This window comes from Phodopus roborovskii, unplaced genomic scaffold (assembly GCF_943737965.1).
Source record: "Phodopus roborovskii unplaced genomic scaffold, PHOROB, whole genome shotgun sequence".
Classification (NCBI taxonomy): Eukaryota; Metazoa; Chordata; class Mammalia; order Rodentia; family Cricetidae; genus Phodopus; species Phodopus roborovskii.
Genome location: NW_026126755.1, coordinates 1,479,224 through 1,501,296, shown reverse-complemented (window position 1 = coordinate 1,501,296; position 22,073 = coordinate 1,479,224). Strand labels below are relative to the sequence as shown.

The following is a 22,073-nucleotide window of genomic DNA, read 5'->3' as shown; positions in this document are numbered from 1 at the left end:
GCTGTCCCATGACTGTCATATGCATGGCATGGCATAGCAAAGTGCATGTTCCCCTACTATACACAAATAGCAGTAATAATGTTAAATTTATAAAACTATTCAGTTTTTTAAAAAAAAGTTATAAAATTCTTAAAACATGAGATCTTTATTTGTTAGTGGTGATTTTATTTTCTTTTTTGTATTTGAATTTATTGTGTGTGTGCGGTTGTTCACCTGCCATCAGCGTGTAGAGGTAAGGTGACAAGTTGCTTGAGTTGGATTTATTCTTCTACTGTGTGGGTTCTGAGTTCTTTTCTCTGCCCACAGTCCTGCCTAACCTTTCCTTTTGAGCAATTGGCCATTCAGTTTTTTAATTAAACCAATGAGGTACCTTAGGCAGACACATTTTCACATAGTGATCAAACATCCCACAACACTAAGATTTCCAGCATTCCCTTCTAGACTCAGCATTGTGCTTGATCTCAGGTCCTTATTGCTTGAGTGGCAAGTACTTTATTGACTAAACCTCTATTTTGCTTTTTTAGTGATAGAGGCTGAACTCAAATCTTGTAGTATCAGGAATCATAGGCCCTAGCCAATGATTCCTAATCATAGCCCAGACCCTCTTTTAATTTAGGAAAAAAAATCTAAACTATTTGTGTGAATAAGAAATGTAATAAATATTCTTAGAACAGTAATTGACATTTCAGATGAAATAGCATTAGTCATTTTAGCTACCCTAATGTTTAATTATAATAAAAAAAATAAAATTTTAATCCTGAGCTGGACATGGTGGCACACGTCTTTAAACCCAGCACTCAGGAGGCAAAAGCATGAATCTCAATGAATTCCAGGCCAGTCAGGGTTGCATAATGAGGCCCTTTCTTAAAACACAATAATGGACTGGAGAGATGACTAAAAGGTTAAGAGCACTGACTGTACTTCCAGAGGTTCTGAGTTAAATTTCCACCAACCACATGGTAGCTCACAACCATCTATAATGAGATCTGGTGCCCTCTTCTTTTGTACAAACATACATTCAGGCAGAACACTACATATAAAAAATAACTCTTAAAAACAAAACAAAACAACAAAGCAAGTAAAAATTTGTATTCTCTAAAGTCTGATATCCTATGGCAATGACAGCATTATAGTGTATGTTTAGATGGCATGAACACATGTCTCTCAGCTCTCAATGAAGAAATGTGATAACACACACCTAAACTATAATCCCAGCACTCAGGAAGCTAAGTAATAGCCTGTGCCACACAGAGAAGATATAAATATAAATATTTATATGGATCTTATGAAAGCGCTTTCTCTTCCCATGGGCCCATTTGAGAGAATAGAAGGCTAGCTTTCACGATTTTGGTGTAACCACTGCCTTTCCTTGCTACAGCTGGAAATTTAAAAAATCAAAACATGAAGCAGAGTGCAAAGGGCTCTGTCCTCAGACATGAAAGTTCTGGGATAGGTTACAAATACCTGAAGAAGAGAGAGAACCTGTGGCTGCATTTATGACTGGATCAAAATGTGGTAAGAAAACCAATAGACGCTGGGTAAATAGTGCTCTCTGAGCATTTCTGGGTCCAGTCCAAGGTCCTACTACCTACTGTCTTGGGCCAGCAAAGACAAGTTCTATTTTGGCACATTTTATGGGTACATACCTTAGATTTCTGTCTTTTATAATGTTATAAGATATGTTGATTTACTTCTACAGCTTCATGTTGTAATTTTATTCAAACATGGAAAGGTAAAGAAGTGAATATGAAAGTATGGCTATAACCTTTGCCTTAGAAGAATTGAGAAATGCAAAACATAAAGCAAGTGATTGAAACAGTTCAAGTAGAACTGGCTCAGTTCTGGGACCAGTGTTTTATACCCAGGAACAGAGATGTACTTTTATCCCTTATATTTCTGTTTAGTACAGACATGGTGATCTTCATGTAGCTGTTCTCACAGGGTTTTTACAAGCTCAGACACTCACCAGGAAGTTCTGTATTTCTATTTCTGAATAGATGGAGCCAAGCCTTAAAAATATTCCCTTACTCAGTTTTCATGTTATAAGAAAAGGGCACTAAGCTGTGTGCCCTTTAATCTCAGCACTCAGGAGACAGAGGCAGGTGGAACTCTGTGAGTTCAAAGCATAAAGGAAGGGTTTGAAAAAAGAAAAGACAACACATTTTGGAGAATGTCTATCAATTTTTACTATTTTACTCCATTCCAACTAAAGTGGCTTGCTTTTATTCCTCTCTCCATTTCTCTTGTTTAAGGATTATTTTTGCTTTATTCCTATGTCATTTTTTTTAGACAGGTTTTCTCTGTAGGAAATAGTCCTGTTCCTATGTCATTTTAAATTATAGGATAAAAAACTTTTCACGATGTAGGGTTAATTACTTAGAATACCAAACACAAGAACAATGGTTCTCAACCTTCCAAATGCTGTGACCCTTTAATACAGTTCCTCATGTTATGGTGACCCCCAACCATAAAATTATTTTGTTGCTATTTCATAACTGTAATTCAGCTATTATGTATCCTATATAAATATAGGATATGCAGGATATCTTATATATGAGCCCAACAGGTCTAGACACACAGGTACTAAAGGAATTCATATGAAAAAAGAAAACAATACCCAAAACCCAAAAACCCCACTACTAAACATTTATGTTGCAGAGTACTAAACAGAAAACCTGCTTCATCTTCATGATGCAGAGATTATACAGTTAATAAAGTATTATGAAGTATATAAGGAACTATTTGAATGTGTCTGGAAGTGGGAAGGGAGCTGGAAAATCTTCCTGGAGTTTGAGGTAACCTGCTCTGTATTTCTTTATAGTCAAATTAGCCACCATGGCAGCATGCCATGTAACCCATACCTGTAATCCTGACACTTGGAGGCTAAAGGATTGTCATGGGCTCTACCCTAGCCTGGGCTTCAAAGTGAAAGGAAAAGGCATTACAAATAGAGAAGTCAGACTCAGTGAAAAACCTGCTGAGTACTGCATTTACAGGCAGGGGTGTTGGGGACCTGACCTCCAGTCCTCATGCTTATTCAGCGGGCACTTTACTGATTCATATCCCCAGCCTTCTAGGTTTTACTCTAATAAATGTGTTTTTCACAGAGAAAAGCTTCAGCTAAAAGTTGGTTTACAAACTGAGGGGGGAATCTTCTAAAAGAAGTAGAAGAAAAAAAAAAATGGACAAAGCTCCAGAAAACACTCCCTAAGGTAATTTTGGTTGTAAGATAACTTATTCTTGGTCCTTTCTAAACATAGGAAGGACTGTATGTATTGAGCCTACAGTTTAGCAACTGATTATTAGAGTCTATGAGTTGTGTGCGTCTGCCACAACTATCAGAGATTATTTTGCTTAACACAAGAGAAATTTATCTATTTATACTTCTGGATGATAGAAGTATGAGCTCAAGGTGTCTTGGATAGGGTTGGGTCTCTCCTGATTTCTATGCTACCCATTGTTCCTCTGTCTTCACATCATCTTTCCTCTGTGTCTCTGTCCTAATTACTATCAGTCCTGTTGATTTTAGACCTGCCCTAATGACAATAGTTGAACCCACTTACCCTTTTTAAAATTTTTGTTAATTTATTATTTTACATTCCAATCCTAGTTCTCACTCCCTCTTCTCTTCTGGCTCCCCCCACTCCCCCATCCTCCTATCTCTTCCATGGAGAGGGTAAGGCAGCCCCTAGGAAGTTTACTAAGTCTGTCCCTTCATCTTGATGAGGCAGGACCAAGGCACCTCTCCACCCCCACACTCATGTGTCTAGACTGAGCAAGGTATCTCTCCATATAGAATGGGCTCCACTAAGTCAGTTTGTGCACTAGTGTTAGACTTGGACTCATGATCAGTGGCCTCATATATTGTCCCAGTCACACCATTATTACCTATATTAAAGGAGTCTAGTTTGGTCTTATGCACATTCCCCATTTGTCAGACTTGAGTCAGTGATCTCTCATTAACTCAAGTCTGTTGATTTTGTGGGTTTCCCTAACATGATCTTGACTCCTTTCTTCATATTATCACTCCACCCTCACTAAGAACTTGACCTATTGGTTAGTTGAGGATTTCTGCTATGGGAAGCTACAGCCCCAGGATGGCACCTGGCTGGATGCCAGGTAGTCCGAACTTAGCTGTAAACAAGCCTTATTTGGAAGTGCTTGATGGATCTGGTGTGCTTCCTCCTTCTGTGGCCTATTTGGGATCACCAGGTGGCATGATCTGATTGGGCTGTGAGCACACATTTAAGGGCTTGCTGGGGCTGGGGCAGGCGGAAGCTGATGTACAAGGTTCCTGAATAAACTGCTTGAAGAAGAGTCGTGGTTTGTTTCCTTGCTGGCAGAGGTAGACGTGACATTCTGCATCTGCTTCCATCTGTGTTGTGCCCAAGTCATGAGGATACCCAAAGATCACCAGGGAAAGACAGACCCACTGGTTTATTGTTCATCCAACCATGACAGCGAATTCATCTAGCCGGCTGATGCAGCAGCCACCAGATGAAGAGAGTTCCTTGTCTTCTGTCAGGTTTTTAAAGGCAAACATTTACAACATTACATCAGTAGATACAGGTTAGTTTCTGATTGGTAGATATTTGGGGAACAATCGGGAATTTTTCAGTCATATTTTGGCATGAAATAACTGTGTACCAATTATTCTCATTGGTCAGTGCTGAGAGGGAACATTCTATGGTTTCTATGGTTTTGTCTTTTTATTGCAGGTGGCCTGTTCATAGATAACAATAATTTTCAGAATTGTATTCTGGAGACTACAGGGGAGGTTTTGGTCTCCCCTGGAGTTTCTTTTGTGGCCAAACAGTTCCCAGGAACCAAGAATATAGGAGGTTTGGTGGTGGTGGTGGAGCAGTTCTGGAGTTTCTTTGTGTTTAGTTTTAGCCCTAGGCTCCAGGCCAGGGGATCTGAAGTTTCTTTGGGTCATATGCTGAGTCAGAGACCTACATATCTTTTTTGTAGCCTGTGATGGCTGCTAAAGTAGGTGGCTGAGTGAGGGTCCAGTCCCTTTATTAGTTTACCCCTATCATCTGTTTCTGGAAGAGGGTTCAAGCTTCTCTGGGCTTATAGGTTGTAGGCTGTGTATCTTTTGCTCTATGTCTGGTATCCACTTGTGAGTGAATACATACTATATTTGCCTTTCTGGTTTTGGTGATCCCACTTACCTTAAAGACTGTCTTCAGATAATAACAATGAGGTGTGGGTACTAGGGTTAAGACTTCACAGTAAAGTATAGGATGACATTTACACCTGTAGCATAAGGCAAACTTTTACAAAAGCCCTGTGTACTTCATTGTTTTCTATGTAGTAATAGTACTAAATAGCTTTTATTGGCTTCTATCTGGTAGTATGCAATGGTATTTCATTTATTCATGTCATTGTCCAATAGCTCTATAGGTTAATGCTATTTCCATGTGTAGTGATGAGAACTGAGATATTTAGAAGTTTAACTTATCCACCTTTACTGCTAGTTAAGAGGTTGACTCCATATTTAAACCCTGGTAGTTTGTGTGGTTGTTTCCATAGTCCTGTTCATGATAAACCTTGTCTAGATAATGTTGATATTCCCAGTGCTTCTTCCAACTTCAGGCATCACAACCTCCAATTTCAGACCAGGTCCTTGCTTATTTTCCTTTTTAGTGCGTATGTGTCTAAATGAACTCTCAGTTGGTTTCCATTCACTCAACCTGTATTCATGTGGGTTCAGCTATCAGAAGGGTGATGACAATAGAAAGAGTCTATCTTTAGATAATTATTTCATTGAGATTAACACCAAAGGTTTGAGATAAATAACATGTCTTTTGTTTCTGGTTCAGATGGAAGAGGAATTGAAAGCATGGATTGAAAAGTGGGAACAAGAGCAAATTGCATTTGTGGTGAATGGGCAGAAATTCATGGAGTATGTTACAGAACAAAGGGAATTATATCAGTTAGTGAAAGAAAGATACAAACAGGAAAGAGTGCACACAAATTAGAAAAAGAGGCAAGCAATTAGTGGCTCTGTGCCTCTTCCAGGGATCAGGGTTTATTGAAGGTTGCTACAGTTCCTTCTACCTCAGCCTGAAAAGATCTTTACCTGGGTTCTAGTTCTGCTGTCTTACTGGCATATTATTGTTTCATTCAGTACTAGAGACAGAGAGAGATGCTCTGTGGCAGTGCACCCCTGGCACCTAGCAAGAGAACAAGACTGACTTGCAAGAAGCCTGACAAAATACACATGGTAAATCTAACTTTGTGCTGTTGCTGTTTACAAGGGTACAAGGAAGCTAGAATTCTTTTTTCCTGGTTCTGCTGTCTTACTGGCTCCTACCTATTGGAGATAGGGTGGGGGGTGAGAACTAGATAAAAAATTTGTGGGAGATAGTGTTAAATAAGAAATAAAGCCAGACGTTGGTGCTGCACACCTTTAATCCCAGCATTCTGGAGGCAGAAGCAGGCTGATCTCTGTGAGTTGGAGGCCAGCCTGGTCTACAGAGCTTCTTCAAGGACAGGCTCCAAAGCAATACAGAGAAACCCTGTCTTGGAAAACAAAACAAAAACAGAAGAAGATGAAGAAGAAGAAGAAAAGAAGAAGAAGAAGGGGGAGGAGGAGGAGGAGGAGAAGAAATACAGATGACATATTAGGCCATTTTGCCTGATTGAGCACAGCAGCCACTGTTGCCATAGCCTTCCTCCTCCCACAGTCAGACAGCTGGGTGACTAGGCTTTTGACCCTCCAGCCAAGACTTGTCTCTTACTTAGTTCTCAGGAATTCCTGGCTGCCATGAATGTGAGGTAGAAGAGAACAACTTTCAGGGCAGATTTGCTGGAAGTGGAACCCAGAGCTTAGGCATGCTAGGTGAGTGCTCTATGACTCCATTTTCTGAAAATAAGTTGGTGTTTAAATATAGAACCTATTGAGAAGCTATCTCATCTGATACACTCACTTTATCTTCAGGGTTAATGCTCGTGAGGAAATTGAAGAGTTGTTTTTCCAAGAACGTTGAAGATAAATCAAGATAAAGGAAGGCTAATGAAAAGTATTAAAGATCAGAAAATTAGAATTGGATGAGAGAAAAAATTGAACAGAAGATTGGTTAGCTAGAAGCACTTGAATATTTTTTTCAGGCTATTTTAAATTGTTTGAATTGGAGAAGAATACACGAAGTATAAAAAATGCAATGAAGAATGAAGAGAAGCAAGAGTGAAGTAGAATTAAAAGTATATGGATGAATGAATGGGTCCTTGGTTAAGTAAACGAGTCTCTCTCAGTCAAATATCCAATGGGAACTCCTGTTCAAGTAAAATCAGAGAGCAGGTCAGGATCTCATAGTCCATCAAGGGTTTCCAAACATTCTGAATCCCATTCTTGATCAAGACCAAAATCCAGGTCAAGGTCAAGGAGGCATTATCATAGACACTACATTTGGTCCAGGTCCCACTTTCATAGGATATGATCTCAAAGTTGATCCTATATACCAGAATATCGTCCACAAAGAAGTCCGAGTCATTCTCCAATGTCTAATCACAGAAGACATACAGGTAGCAGGGCAAATCCAGATTCCAACACTTGACTGGAAGTGTTTGGCCTCAGTTTGTACACATCAGAGACAGGTCTTTGTGAAGTATTTTCTCGATATGGACTGTTGAATGGTGTGAATATGGTTTATGATCAGCGAACTGGGAGGTCATATGTGCCCTGACATGAAGGGCAGTCAATGACGAACCAGGGAACATCTAGAAGAAAAAAGGAGGCAAGGGACATGAAGAATGGACAGCAAGACAATATCCTCTGATCAAGCTGACAAATTTTATTTTCTCAGGGGAGGCTTATATAGGACCATGGGCAGGATGTGAGCAGGGTTTGCACAAAGCCATGGCATGGGCACTGGCACATAGGCAGAGTGAGAAGGTCATTAGAAGGAATGCCCTAAATTGTTTAGCTAACCTATAATTGGCTGTAAATTGCAGCAGGGGAATTAGCCCTGAGCTATTCTTTAGCTGGCTGTGAAACCTCAAGCTTGTACCTTGGAATGTTCTGCTGAACATTCTGTTTATTTCTTAAGAGGCAGTAATTTTCTATCTCAGAGACCTGGGGTTGTGGGGATGGTGATATTTCCAATATCTTCTCCTTTCTGGTATAATAATAGAGAAGAGCAGCCAAGATGTTTCTCCAAGAGGACCTTAGGGCTGATGACTGCCTGTCTTAGGAACATTCTAAGGGGTTCTCACCAGTACCCCGACTTTGAATATCTTTGCCAGCCATCAAAGTTCCTGTCTTGGGGAGGGGGTGGAACATCAGAACAGTGCCCATCTTTGACAAGCCACTAGTGGAGAGAGGTCCTCATTTTTTATGGGAGGTGGGCCTTTCTAGGTTTCCCAATGGGGTTGCTCAAGGGTTTTGGTTTGAAGACTGTTTTGACCCGGGAAGGAAATGTGCCTGTTTAAGTTAAATGGGAACTTGGAGTGTAAGGCAAATGTTGCCTTTCCTCTCATTCATGAGGAAATGTAAGTAGAAATAAGCATGTTGTTAGCAGGGGAAGAGTTCTCAGGAGTTAACTGTATAAGGAGGGGTTACTAAGTAACCTAACTGTATTCTCAGGAAGTTGTGGAGGGGGAGAAGGTAGATCAGGACTAACAGTAGCTAAGAATAAACTAGCAATCTCTAAGGCTTATGCAATTCCTTTCTTTTTTCCCCAAGTAAGAAGGTGGGCTATTGACACTATCTCACCATGAGTGGGAGCAGGAATCCTGGTCTCCCTAGATGGATATGTGACATATATCATGAAGCAAGCTAACCCAGCCTTCACAGGCGAGATTGCTGAGGCCTGCCTCAATGCCTTTTTGAGGAGGGAAGGGTTTTTCTGGCATCAAACTTCATGCAACCAGGTATACTCTCTTGAGGTCCAGGATAGGCACTTTTGGCAGCCTCTTCATTGCACTCATACAAGGTGCACCTCCGTGGGAGATGTTTTAGTTTTATCAATAGCAGAAGGAGGCTTCCCTGGGAAGTGGCCCCCTTGGCCATGGGTTGTCACCTTCTAAAGAATCACCACAACTCCTTGAGGTCAAGCCTGTGATAGGGTTCTTGGATAGGCTTTGCCCTTAGGGAGTATTAGGGAATCCATCTGTTGGCAGATAAAGGCAGTTAACCTCTTAATGGCCCAAGGGCGGAAGGGAAGTGGAATTAAGAAGCAAGCAAGGGGTCCTAAAAGGCTGAGAGCTACTTTTGGAACCAGCCTAGTTTCTGTTCTTGCTGTTTTCTTCTTTTTCCCAACCCTTCTCTGACCTAGGCCATACTGTCTTTTGTCATTCCTGTGATCTGTATAGAAGCAACATTCCTCCTTGAGTGCTGCATATATTCCTCCTTGTTGTAAAAACAACAGGTCTAAGCCTTGCCTGTTCTGGAGAGAGGGTGAGAGAGAGGAGGTCTGGTTTTCATCTGTTCCATGCATCTCACCAAATGGTCTGGCAGCTTATTTTCTTCCTGAAAGAAAACACAAACATGCCCTCGACTCCCCTCAACCTCTCATCCCCCTTGACTACATACTAGGACCCCATATTAGCCCTTTTCATAGTCTAGTGAATGGATCTTTCCATTTGACTTGAGTAAAAGTCGTTCATATTCCATCATGCCAGAATTTGTCTAGCACAGATTGCTTATGGGCATCCACATTTAAAAAATTTAAAACAAAGAGTGTATGATTTAATGCATCATGTGGATACTAGGGGAATGACTACCCTCTCCTTAAATTGTATTTTCAAGGAGCTATGAGCGTGCTCCACAATTCCTTGCCCTTGAGGGTTATAAGGAATGCCTGTTATTTGTTTAATTTTTGGGGGGGCACAAAATTGCTGAAATGTTTTACTAGTATGTCCAGACCCATTGTCTGTCTTTATAATTTTTTGGAACTCCCATGTAAGCAAAACATTTTAAACAGTGACTTATCACATGCTTAGTGGCTTGTCTAGTTTGTGCTGTAGCCATTAAGAAGCCTGAATACGTATCAAATGCCAAGTGCACATATTTTAATCTGCCAAATTCTGCAATATGAGTAACATCCATTTGCCATAAATGATTAGGAAGCAGGACTCAAGGGTTTACTCCTACATTAGTTACAGGTAAGTATTGTGGGCACACATCACATTGTTTAACAATTTGTCTATCAGTCTCTGTAGTTAGACCAAACTGTTTTCTTAGACTATTACTGTATGATTGCTAAGCTAATTTTACCTGAGATAAAGTGAACATTTTTGTCAGTCTATCAGCTGACTCATTATCTTCAGCCGGTGGGCTGTGAAAGTTTGAATGAGCTCTTATATGACTCATAAAGCATGGTGACTTTCTTTATAATGAATGGCACTCTGAATTTTCTCAAACAGTATTTTAACCTAATAGTTCCAATGTACAGAACTGTCTCTAAAACTTGAAGAGCTCTGAAAACATAATGAATATCAGTATATAAGTTAAATGAATCATTTATTAGAAGCTGAAAAACTATTGCAACAGCTCATAACTCAACTATCTGAGCTAAAGCTGGATAAGTCTGTACTACATATTCTTTTTCCATCAATAACATAAGTTGCTTTTCCATTAGAAGAACTATCAGGCAGCCCCAATTGTGCCCAGACTCACCTCTGGCCAATAGCCGGTGGAAGAGCACGAGGGCTGGGCTGGAACTTGAGAAGGTTTTGCAGGGTAGTGGAATCTCACTGGAAACTGGCGCTCTCCCGTTACCAGCAGGAAGTAGTTTGGAAAGAACGATGCCCAAATTCCCAAATATTGTGTATAAATGTTTGTTTTCATTTAATTGGACTTTGTTATATAAAATTAAATAAAAAAAAAGAAGAACTATCAGGAGAAACTAACAGCATTTTATACAGGATTACTTCTTACAATTTTATGGAATACAAAAGGATGCATTAGCACAAATTGTAACAGTCTATGTGCTGGAAAGTGATTATTAATTTTTCTCAAAAACTGAGCAAAAGCTGATGAACTAAAAGTTATAATTAATAAAAGCTTAAAAACTTGGGCCCTAAATCTATACAGAGAAAGAGAACTTCTAATTGTAAAAGAAAATTAATTCACTAAACCAGGAATTCCATGGCTGGCACCTGAGCCCACTCTCAGAGAAAGGGAGGTAACCCCCCACCATCTAAGTAAACATTCCTTTGCCCGCTAATTGCTGTTTGTAAAAGTTTTGAAATAACTTGCTATTTGGTATAGGGAACATGTATTACTTTTGGTTCCCTGCCAAAATATCTCTTAGACTCCATACAGTATTTTTGTACCACACAAGTTATGGCTTTAAAATAAGGGTTTAACACTTTAGCTGGGGAAACAGGTAAATGCAACCACAACCATGGTCCCCTTGCCATAAGACGGAAGTTGGACTATGTTGTGTGGGAAGCACATAAGCCACCCATGGTTTTGCATACTCAATATAGCATATCTGTTGATGCTGTATTGCATTCTCCAATTGTGGATGAACTTGTCTACCCTCTTTAGTTAGCTGTCTAGGTGAATTGGGATCATTATCTCCTTTTAGAATATTGCTTAAAGGTTTTAAATTGCCAGTAGATGCTTTTTTTTCTTTCTTGATGTAACCATTAAATATTTCACAATAATCTTTGGAAATCATGTAATGATCACAAGCTATCTTTTTAAATTTCTAATCTTTGAGGCCTAATTTCTTTAGGATGTAACATAATGTCCCAAATACTTTTGAAAATTCTTTTTCTAATCTGACCTGCAAAGCTTTTGTTAGCTGACATGGTCTCATTTGCATCTTCACTGACATCTTCCTAGGCCTCATATATTAAGCTCTCCTCTCTCAATTTCTTTTTTTAATAACCACAAAAAGAGAATTTCTGTATTTTCTCCTCTGTTAAACTCTATTGAACCATCCATAGAAGCTCTTATGGCTCTCAGGCCATGTTGACTTTAGACATTTCCTGCCAACACGTTCTGGGGGATCAGCCATGGGAAGCTCAGAACGACAACCCTTTCAATTAAGACACTGACATGGTGTCCCTTTTTACTATATCCCGAGCAATTCCAATAGTATCTTTAGGATTGACACATTCATAACCCCATTTCATATACACATACATACATAGATACATACATATATACATATATCTTTTAGCCCTCCTTTTCTCTAGGCCAAATTAGTTTGTTGAAATAAAATATCCTTACTTGAAATATCTTGTAATGCAGCTCCTGTAGATAACCCTTGAATTATGAGCATCCAAAATCTGAACAAACCCCAATAAATTCATCTATGTGACCCCCTTTTTAAAATAAGGTCTTAAAGCAGTTTCTGACAGGATGTATTAATTTTTTATATGGCAGCAGTTCCTAAGGCTACAGGCCTCTATGTCCAGTCACACCTGAATTCCTCACATCCATAGAGCTTCCTTGAGCCCAAAAAGAAACAGATGTTTCTGAGAAATTGCTTGTCCCATCAGTTACCTCACTGTAAGATCTGCACCGATGCTTACCGCCTGTGATAGTCCTTTCTTGTCAATGGATCACCAGAAAGAAAATAACACCATCCCCTGTAGACACCGTGGAAAAATCCTCTTTCTGTGAGTGGTGTCCCCCCCCCCCCCATCTATCCTCTGCCAGCCAACGTTGGGCACCAATTTTGCCCTGACCCGTGGGACAGTCAATGATAAACCTGGGAACACCTAGAAGGTAATGGGGGAGCAAGGGGATACAAAGAATGGATGGCAAGACAATATCCTCTGATCAAGCTGACAAATTTTATTTTCTCAGGGGAGGCTTATATAGGACCGTGCGCAGGATGTGAGCAGGGTTTGCACATAGCCATGGCATGAGCACTGGCACATAGGCAGAGTGAGAGAGAAGGTCAGTAGAAGGAATGCCCTAAGGTGTTTAGCTAACCTATAATTGGCTGTAAATTGCAGCAGGGGAATTAGCCCTGAGCTATTCTTTAGCTGGCTGTAAAACCTCAAGCTTGTACCTTGGAATGTTCTGCTGAACATTCTGTTTATTTCTTAAGAGGCAGTAATTTTCTATCGCAGACACCTGAGGTTGTGAGGATGGTGATGGTCCCCAACACATGTGAATTTGCTTTTGTGTATTTTCAGAGGATAGAGGACTCTAAGGAGGTTATGGAAATGACAAATGGGATGGAGCTGGAAGGAAGCAGAATTCATGTGGATTGTTATATCACCAGAGAGCACACATGCCTACACCAGAGACTTACATGGGCAGACCAATGTATGATGGTGATGGAGGAGAAAGCAGTGGTGGCAGATGACGAGCTTATTTTCTTTTTTCAAGAGAGGATTTCTGAGTGGCTTTGGAGGCTGTCCTGGAACTAGCTTTTGTAGACCACACTTATCTCAAACTCAGAGATCTGCCTCTGCCTCCCAAGTGCTGGGATTAAAGGCCATGGTGGTGACACTGCCTGGTGATGACGAGATTCTTACAATGATATAGGGATTTGAGCAAGGCTATGATAGATATGAAGATTATGATTACAAGTACAGAAGTAGGTTTCCTTCTTATTACAGTAGCTACAGGTCACAGTCAAGATCTCCTATAGCCCGACACTATTGGTAATAAAGTGGTTATGATCAAGGACCCCCTGCCATTTTTGTGGGGGAAATTCTGAATTTTTGAGCTTCCAATGCTTCCTAGTCTTCAAAACAAAACAAAAAACCCCTGGTTTATCTAATCTATAGTGTGGCCAGTTGTGTTGCTGTTTTCCACCCTGTTATACTCTTAAAGGTGTAATTGTCATTTAAGTCATTCAACATTTGAGTAAGAAGGAGAGCACTGTTACACTTTGTGGTTCTTCTTTGCCTTTACAGGGGATTAACTCCCTACTAGGAGGAAAGAAATGATCTTTTGAAAGCTTTTGTGATGTATACCATAATAGATGTCCTATTATTAGAACCCTGTAATTAAGATACACTGCTTTTTAACCTTCTTTGGGGGAAGGTAAATAACACTCTAGATCTGTCATGTCAAGTTTGCCTGGAACAGTCACAGTTCAGTGTAGAAAGCTTGAAGCTGTGTGAAGAATCTAACTTTGAACCTAAAAATTTAAGTCACCTTTTAGGAATTAAAAGCTTATAGATTTCTATAAAACATGTTATATTGGAAGTTACATGTTAAACCTTATAAAGTGTGATTTTTGTCTTAAATTTACATAAACTAAAGTATTCCCTAAATCACTGAAGGACAACCTTTATTTATTACCTAGAAAAACTGCATAAATTGCTGTTAGAAATTTTGGTATTGGGTTATTGGTTTTGTGGGTTACTGTATAGTATAGAATCCTAAAATACATGTGGGGAAGAGTAATTTCAAATAAAATTTGAAAAGAAAAAAAAATGGAGGCCAGCCTGGTCTACACAGCTAGTTCCAGGACAGGCTCCAAAGCAATATAGAGAGGCTCTGTCTCAAACCTCCCTCCCCCACAAAAAAGGAAAAGCTTAAAAAGAAAAGAAAAAATAATGACATATTAAAGTCAGTGTTTCTTTTAAACATGAAATTTACAAAGTTGATCTCCTCTGGTGCTAAACCTGGAATTCTAAATCCCTCTCCATCATCTAGCCAAACAAGAAATCTTGAAAATTTTGAAAAGCCAGAAAAAAGAAATTGAAGCTCAGTTAATACATGAACCCTCATCCAATGGATCCTCAACTTCAATTCCCTCTGTCAGTGTTAGAGTAATCAGTTCTCCGAAAAAAATTAGTTGGTACTATTGGGAACAATTGGCCAAGTGCACCCTTGACCTCTCTTCAAATCCCCTTCTTTAAGAACATGATACAAAAAACTTTGGATGACTTCAGGTCTACATTCGCTTTTTATTATTTTAAGATGTTTTGATGGATCCTTAAAAAATATGTATGTACTCACCGCCCCCCCCCAATCCCTGCACTCACAACTGTAGGATTTGCTGAAGGAGGCAGAGGCAAGAAGATCAGGAGTTTGAGGTGAGCCTGGGCTATACATTTCTTTTAGGGGGTATAGCTAAGTGGTAGAGTATTTGACTAAAGATTTCTTTTTAATGTTTAAAATATTTTTAAAATACATTTTTAAATATCAGAAATTTTCATATTGAAAAATTGTCATTTTGATAATTATGGTGTGCCTAGTTTATATGTCAGATATTAAGATACCCACAAAAGTGGGTATCTTACCACAGTGGCCATAGTTTCTTTAGAATAGATACATTGTGTCCTGATGATTATGTGTTTAAACATGAATTAATTCATTTGAGATTGACAGTATGACAAGGGAAATTTTGTCATGTAACAAAACCCAACTAAAGTAGATATATGAAAAAAATCAAATGCAGAAATCCTGCTCATCTGCTTTCTCAGCTTGTTGTGGCTGTGTGGTCTGTTCTGAAAGCCTTTGTTTTGTGATTGTTCCCTATCTCTGGGCATGTTTTCATTTGCTGTTATAACTTCACATCCTCACTCTGTTCTCCTTTCCTCTTTCATTAGGTTTTGCTCAGTAAGCTCATATTCAGTATTTATGTACAGACTTTTACCATGGTTTTTAAATTATACTGATACTTTTTGTAGGACTTCTTTTTTGTTAGTATTATACTTAGACAGTTGCATAGGTTATAAGGACCTGTGTCCAGAAAGGAGAGCAGAAGGTAGTATTTATGAAGGACAGAATGCAGAGTTAATAAAAAGGTTTTCAGCACAGGTGTGATGTGATAGTTCTGCTGCATTTGAGTATCAGTTCACACTGATGTCTGCTGCTTCTTCAGAGATGGGATCAGGCCTTCCCTTCAACAGGACGAGGATCTAAGTCCCAGGGACACTGTTCTCTGCTTCACTACTGCAGCCATCTTGGTGCATTGCCAGGGTTTGCCAGTGTTTGTCTCTTTTACTGAGTCTGTCCTGGCTTTCTGTGCATTGGGGTTCAAGCCGCTCAGGGTCTCTCTGTTAATTGTACTGTCTCTGCTTCATGTGTGTTATATACAGTTACCCCACCATTGTGGGCACAGAGGGGCAGTGGATTGGACTCAGCCTTTTCCTTTAACTCTCATGGTAGCTCCTCTCTGTGAAGCTTCAGAGGCTTAGTTCTTCACTGTGAGATGTCACATGCTCTGGGACTTTGGGACTCTCTTTTAACCCTGTGCCTCTGCTCCCCCCTTATTTTTGATAGAGGCACTTAGGGAAGGTCCATGGGAGGAAGTTGGTCAGTGTAGAATTGAAAGTAGAGGCTCTTGGGATTCTAAACTCTGTGGCTAGTCTCCAGTTGACCTTTAAAATCTATAGACAGTTTAGCTAGTTCTCGTCACCTTCTCACAGAGAACTTCTCCTGCACAGGTTCAGTCTAGAGTCTTGGGCCTCTTTTTTTCCCAGGAAGAACTTGTCTTTTCTACGATTCTAATTTAAATCTCTTTATATTTGTAACTCTGGATAATTTATCAGTTACAGTTTCATAGGTGGCCAGGCTTGTTCTTGGTATTAGCATGGAGAGGTGACTTCATAAGTGATCTTTTAAGATTTTCATTTGCCAGGCAGGTTCTTTGACTCTGTAGTTGCTCAGTTTTGTTTTAATTAGAGGTGGTTTACCTTAGTTTCCCTTTATTCCCATGGCTCAGTCTTTCCACTTGTGGAACAACACCTGAAGTTTGGAGTATTCACTCGATCTTTTAATCTCTGTCTTCTTTTACCAATGCCCCAAGAATTTCCAAATGTTCTCTTTGCTTTCCTGTCATCCAGTGCAGTACAAGTACTAGGATGGAGCTTGTAGGTGTCTTCTGGGGACATCATATACATCAGGCCTTTCTACAGGCCTGTCCTCATTGGGATCTCAAGCCTCTCACCTTGGCTTTCTTGGTAGTCACATACTCTTATAGGGAAGGATATCTCCCCCTGCCAGGGAACAGTATCTCAAGCACCAGGTCCCTGTTGCATCTCAGTGTGGTTTGCCATACTGAAATAAGTACACCTGCAGGATGGAAGAGAAGAGGTGAGTATGGACGTGATCTGGACTTTTACTTTTGTGCAAGACAATAAGTTTTGAAACCTGGCTATGTCAGTGGTTGTCTGATACCTTTTTATTTTTTGTTGTCTTTTGTGATCATATTCCTGGGAACCATAGCAAGGGCCTAATATATGGTAGGCAAGCACTCTACTAGTTATGCCCCCAACCTTTCCAATACCTTCTTTTTTAAGTAAATGCTTCTGAATTGTATTCATTTTTAAGTTTTTTTTTCTGTTATTGTACTTGAGAACAGACAGAAACGTGGAACTTATGCATATTAGGCACATGTTCTATCACTGAACTACATCCCTAACACTTTCTGTTTTTAAAAACTGTGTTTATCATATTGAATGTTAAAGAGAACGAAAATTAAATCTGTTACAGTTGCAACCAGAAAATTAATTTGCTTGGGAATGCATCTAACCAAAGATGATGGTCTTTATAGAAAGACATTGTCCATTTAAAATAATATTTTTATAAATTCTCAAGAATTTCATACATTATATTTTCCTTCCATAACCACCAGACTTACCTACACAACTTTGGATTTTCTTCTTTTTAAAGAATAATTTTATTTAATCATTTACTTATTTATTTTACATCCTGGCCAGTTTTCCGTCCCTCCTCTTGCATCTTCCTCCCCTTATCCACCACATCCCCAGCTACTCATCTTTCATTTCTATTCAGAAAAGGGCAGGCCTCCCATTGATATCAACAAAACATGGCATAGTAAGTTGCAGTAAGGCTAAGAAAATTCCCTTATATTAAAGCTGGACCAGACAATCCAGTAAGAGAAATAGGGTTGCAGCAGCCAGTAAAAGAGCCAAAGACAGATCCTGCTCCCATTGTTAGGAGTCTTACAAGGAGACCGAGCTACAAAACTGTCACATATATGCCGAGGGCCTATCATGCAGGCTCCTTGCTTGGAGTATCAGCTGGGGTCATCCTTATAGATTCCTGGGAGGTTTCCTTGTGCCAGATTTTTATCATAGTCTGAAATGCCCCTCCTTTTTAGTTGTCTCTTTCAATAGTATCCCCTCTGCCCACATCCCAATCTGAATGCTCATGTTACCCATCCCCACCCACCCTCAGTCTACTCAAATCTCTTATTTCCCTTTCCCAGAGAGATCTGGGAATCCCCCATAAACATAGCTACCTAGTTACCATGTTACATAGTCTCTCTGGGTCTGTTTACTTTGCAGCTAATATCCACTCTTAAGTAAATACATATCATATTTGTCTTTCTTGATCTGGGTAACTACTCATGAAATGATTTTTTAAAAATATCTCCATCAAATTGCCTTCTAATTTTCTGATCCTTGTTTTCAACAGCTAAGTAATACTCCATTGTGTAAATGTACGATAGATTCTTTATCCATCCATTCCTCGGTTGAGGGATCTAAATTGTTTATTTCCAGATTCTGGCTATTATGAATAATGCTCCTGTGAACATAGTTTAGCAAGTGTCTTTCTGGTATAATTGAGCATCCTTTGGGTATATACCCAGGAGTGGTATAGCTGGGTCTTATGGAAGATTGATTTCCAGTTTTCTGAGTAACTGCCACACTTACTTCCAATGCAGCTGTGCAAGTTTGCTCTCTGACCAGCAATGCAGGAATTTCTCCCTTGTTCCACATCCTCTCCTGCATGACTTGTTTTTTATCTTGGCCATTCTGACAAGTGTAAGATGGAATCTGAGATCAATTTGATTTCTATTTCCCAATGGCTAAAGATGCTGAATCTGTTAAGTGTCTCTTGGCCAGTTGGGATTCTTCTGTTGAGAATTTGGTGGTGGTACTCTTTTAATCCCTGCATCTTTATTGCACAAACCCCAACTACTCTTGGAGTGAGCCCTGCCCTGGAGTGTGATCAGTGTTCCAAGATCCTGTCATTTAAGAAAGATGGCTCTCTTTCCCAGCAACTATCAAATGCTAGTGGCTCCGCAAGTGGTAGGATTTTGTGTCTATCTCAGAGAAACAATCCCATTCTTAATAGTTGGGGGGACTGGTGGGACAAGGGAGTGGTGGGGATAAATCTAACTAAGCAAGCAAAAGACATGTATAATAAAAAGTTAAAGTAATAATAAAATAAATAAAAGTAATTAAAAAGAAGACATTGAAAGAAACTGAAGAAGGTGTCTGAGGATAAGACTCATGCTTATGAATTAGTAGGATTAATATTGTAAAAATGGCTGTCCTACCAAAAGTTATTAAAATATGATTTGTTACTACAAAAATTGAAAATTAATCTTAAATTTTGGGGAAACCCAAAATACTAAGGATAGCCAAAACAATTCTGAGCAATAAAAGAACTGCTAGAGATACTACAATCCTGACTATGTGATACTACAGAACTATAATAATAAAGGTAACAGGGTACTGGAATAGAAACAGACATATTGTTCAGTAGTGTAGAATTGAGGACACAGACTTTTCATACACCTGTAAACCATGTGAGGTTTTGACAGAGTAGCTGAAAATACATAGGAGAAAAGACAGCATCTTCATGCTGGCCACCTTGGGTAGCTGTGTGTAGAAGAATCAAAGTAGATCATTCTCTTGTCTTGCACAGAGGTCTACTCCAAGTGGATCAGGACCTTGACATTAGACCTGCTATTCTGACTCTGAAAGACAGTAGGACATGGTAGGGAATAGGCTTGGACTCATTGCTATAGGAAGGGACTTTCTGAACAGACCCCGGCAGCACAGGCATTAAGACCAGCAATTGACAAATGGAATGACTTAAAACTAAAAAGCTTTTATATAGCAAAAGACATCATTTGAGGGAGGAATCAGAAAGTCTCTATGGGTGACACATTTGACAGATGTTTAGTATCTAGAATATACAAAGAACTCCGTTACGAACACTTTTTGGCCGGCCTGGGCCCACCACTGCATCAGCCCTAAAATAACACAGAGTCTCTATTAGTTATAAAGCTGATGGCCTGTTACTAGCATTTCTTATCAGCTAGTTCTGTCTTAAATATTAGCCCATTTCTATCAATCTAAGTTTTTCCATGTTGTCTTACCTTACTGGAGAAAGGGTCTGGATCTCTTCTCCCATGGCCTACATATTGACTCCTCTCTACTACATCTCCCAAAATCCTCCTTGTCTCCTATTCCCACCTATCTTGCTTTCCTATTTGCCAACAGTGTTTTTTCATTAATCAATAAGAGAATCATATTTACAAAATTACATCTCCCATCAGAACTCAAAAAAAAAAGAAACAACTCAATTAAAAAGTGGAGCATGGAGATAAATAGAATTTCAAATGATGAAATACAAATTGCTTTATGTTGTCTCATGAATAAATTTCTTAACCTCATGGCCAGCAAATGGCCAGATTTTGTACATCACAGTGAGTCAGATAAGGTAATGCATGCCTATGATCCCAGCATTCAGGAGAAAGGGGATCAGAAATTCCACGCTAGTCTGGGCTACAAAGTGAGACATTGTCACAAAAGCTTTATAATGAATAGTAGAAATTCATCAACAGAATATTCCATATGAGGAACAGTATGTTAACTCAGAAAAGTACTCAACCACTTAGCTAATTGGAAAATGGAGGATTTAATGAGACACCATGTCACTTTCATGGCAAAATACTGTGGAAAGTGTGCTAATACCTGGCTTTGGTGAGGTCACAAAGTAAGAGCAGAACCATGTTGTGTTGGTGGTAAACAAATACACTCATCTACCATTCAGTAAAGTCATTTGTGTGAGTGCATAAATGTAAACAAGTCTATGTTCAGTGTGTTATATATGGATACTGGAATGTATTAGTTGAGGTAGGTGTGTGTGTGTGTGTGTGTGTGTGTGTGTGTGTACATAAAATCCCTTATAAGAATGTGGGAATAATGAAAATTCAATATCTCACGTGTTATCTATGAACACTGGAATGTGTAAGTCAAAGGTATAAACACAATTGTCTGTAGTAAATGGGAATAATAACATTTGAAAACAAGTGTCAGTTGCCAGCAGGATGGGCACAAGGTACAACAAATGGATTGCTAATACAAGAGTATGTACTTGCAAACATGGAATTTCTAAAGTATGCCATAAACCACTGCCTCAGTGGAGACAGTGTAGCAATGGCTGAGAGAAATCTCAATGGCTACCTGTCCAGAGGTTCGCACCACACATGGATACGCCTCCTGGGGTAAAGTGGTGCAGGACCCTGCCGGTGATTGCCCAACTGACAGTCTGGAAGGGGTGCTAGGTGTGACAGGTAACTCTTTCTTTTAAAGGAGTGGATAGACACTCTCCAAGGGAACTGCAGTCCTGCCAATGAAGATAGGCTGGTTAAGGGTGAGTAATCTGGGAAGTTAAGATGGGAAGCTCGGGCTCAAAGGAACAGAAAATGTTCATATCATTGAAACATATGTTAGCAGAAAAAGTTTTAAAAGTGTCTGATGCCACCGCAAAAGAGTTTTACTTAAAATAATTAGCATGGGGAAATGCTAATACATTGTGTAAAGATTTAATCAGGCCCATAAAGAAAACAGGGTCAATACAGGATTACATAAAAGTATGTGCAGATGCCTCACCTGCTGTTGTGCAAGGGATGGCTTAAGCAGTCGCTATGCAAGGGAAGAAATTCTCTGCTTTTGTGAAACAGGCTATGGTAAGAATCCAGCCCCCACTTATTTTAATTGTGGAGAATCAGGTCATATGAAAAAAGACTGTAATAATGGACAGGGTTGAAGTCCTAAAAAGATTCTTGGCATTTGCCCAAGAAGTAAAAAGGGAAGGCATTGGAGGAATGAGTGTCATTCCAAGTTCGCCAAGAATGGGACTTAAATTGAAGGAAGTCCTAAGGAAGAATCAAAGTAAAGGGTCAGCCTCTCAGCCCCCCAAAAAGAGAGGAAGAGAATGGATAGGAAAGAGGGTAAAAGAAAAAAAAAAAAAAAAAAAGAAAAAGGAAAAAAAAAAAAAAAGAAAAAGAAAAGGAAAGGAAATAAAAATGGGACTCTGAGTTCCTGTGAGCAAGATCCTTGACCCCTAAATCCCGGCCTCTGCTAAAGAAAGAGGCCTCAGCTGGAGAGTTCCAGTTTCCAGTGAGATCCGACTATCCTGCAAAACCTTC

At 39.5% G+C, this 22,073-nt stretch overlaps 1 pseudogene; it reads left to right on the top strand.

Moving 5' to 3' along the window:
- Positions 1-4,454: 4,454 nt before the first annotated feature.
- On the top strand, positions 4,455-13,585 carry LOC127214560 (transformer-2 protein homolog alpha-like; annotated as a pseudogene).
- Positions 13,586-22,073: the final 8,488 nt, after the last annotated feature.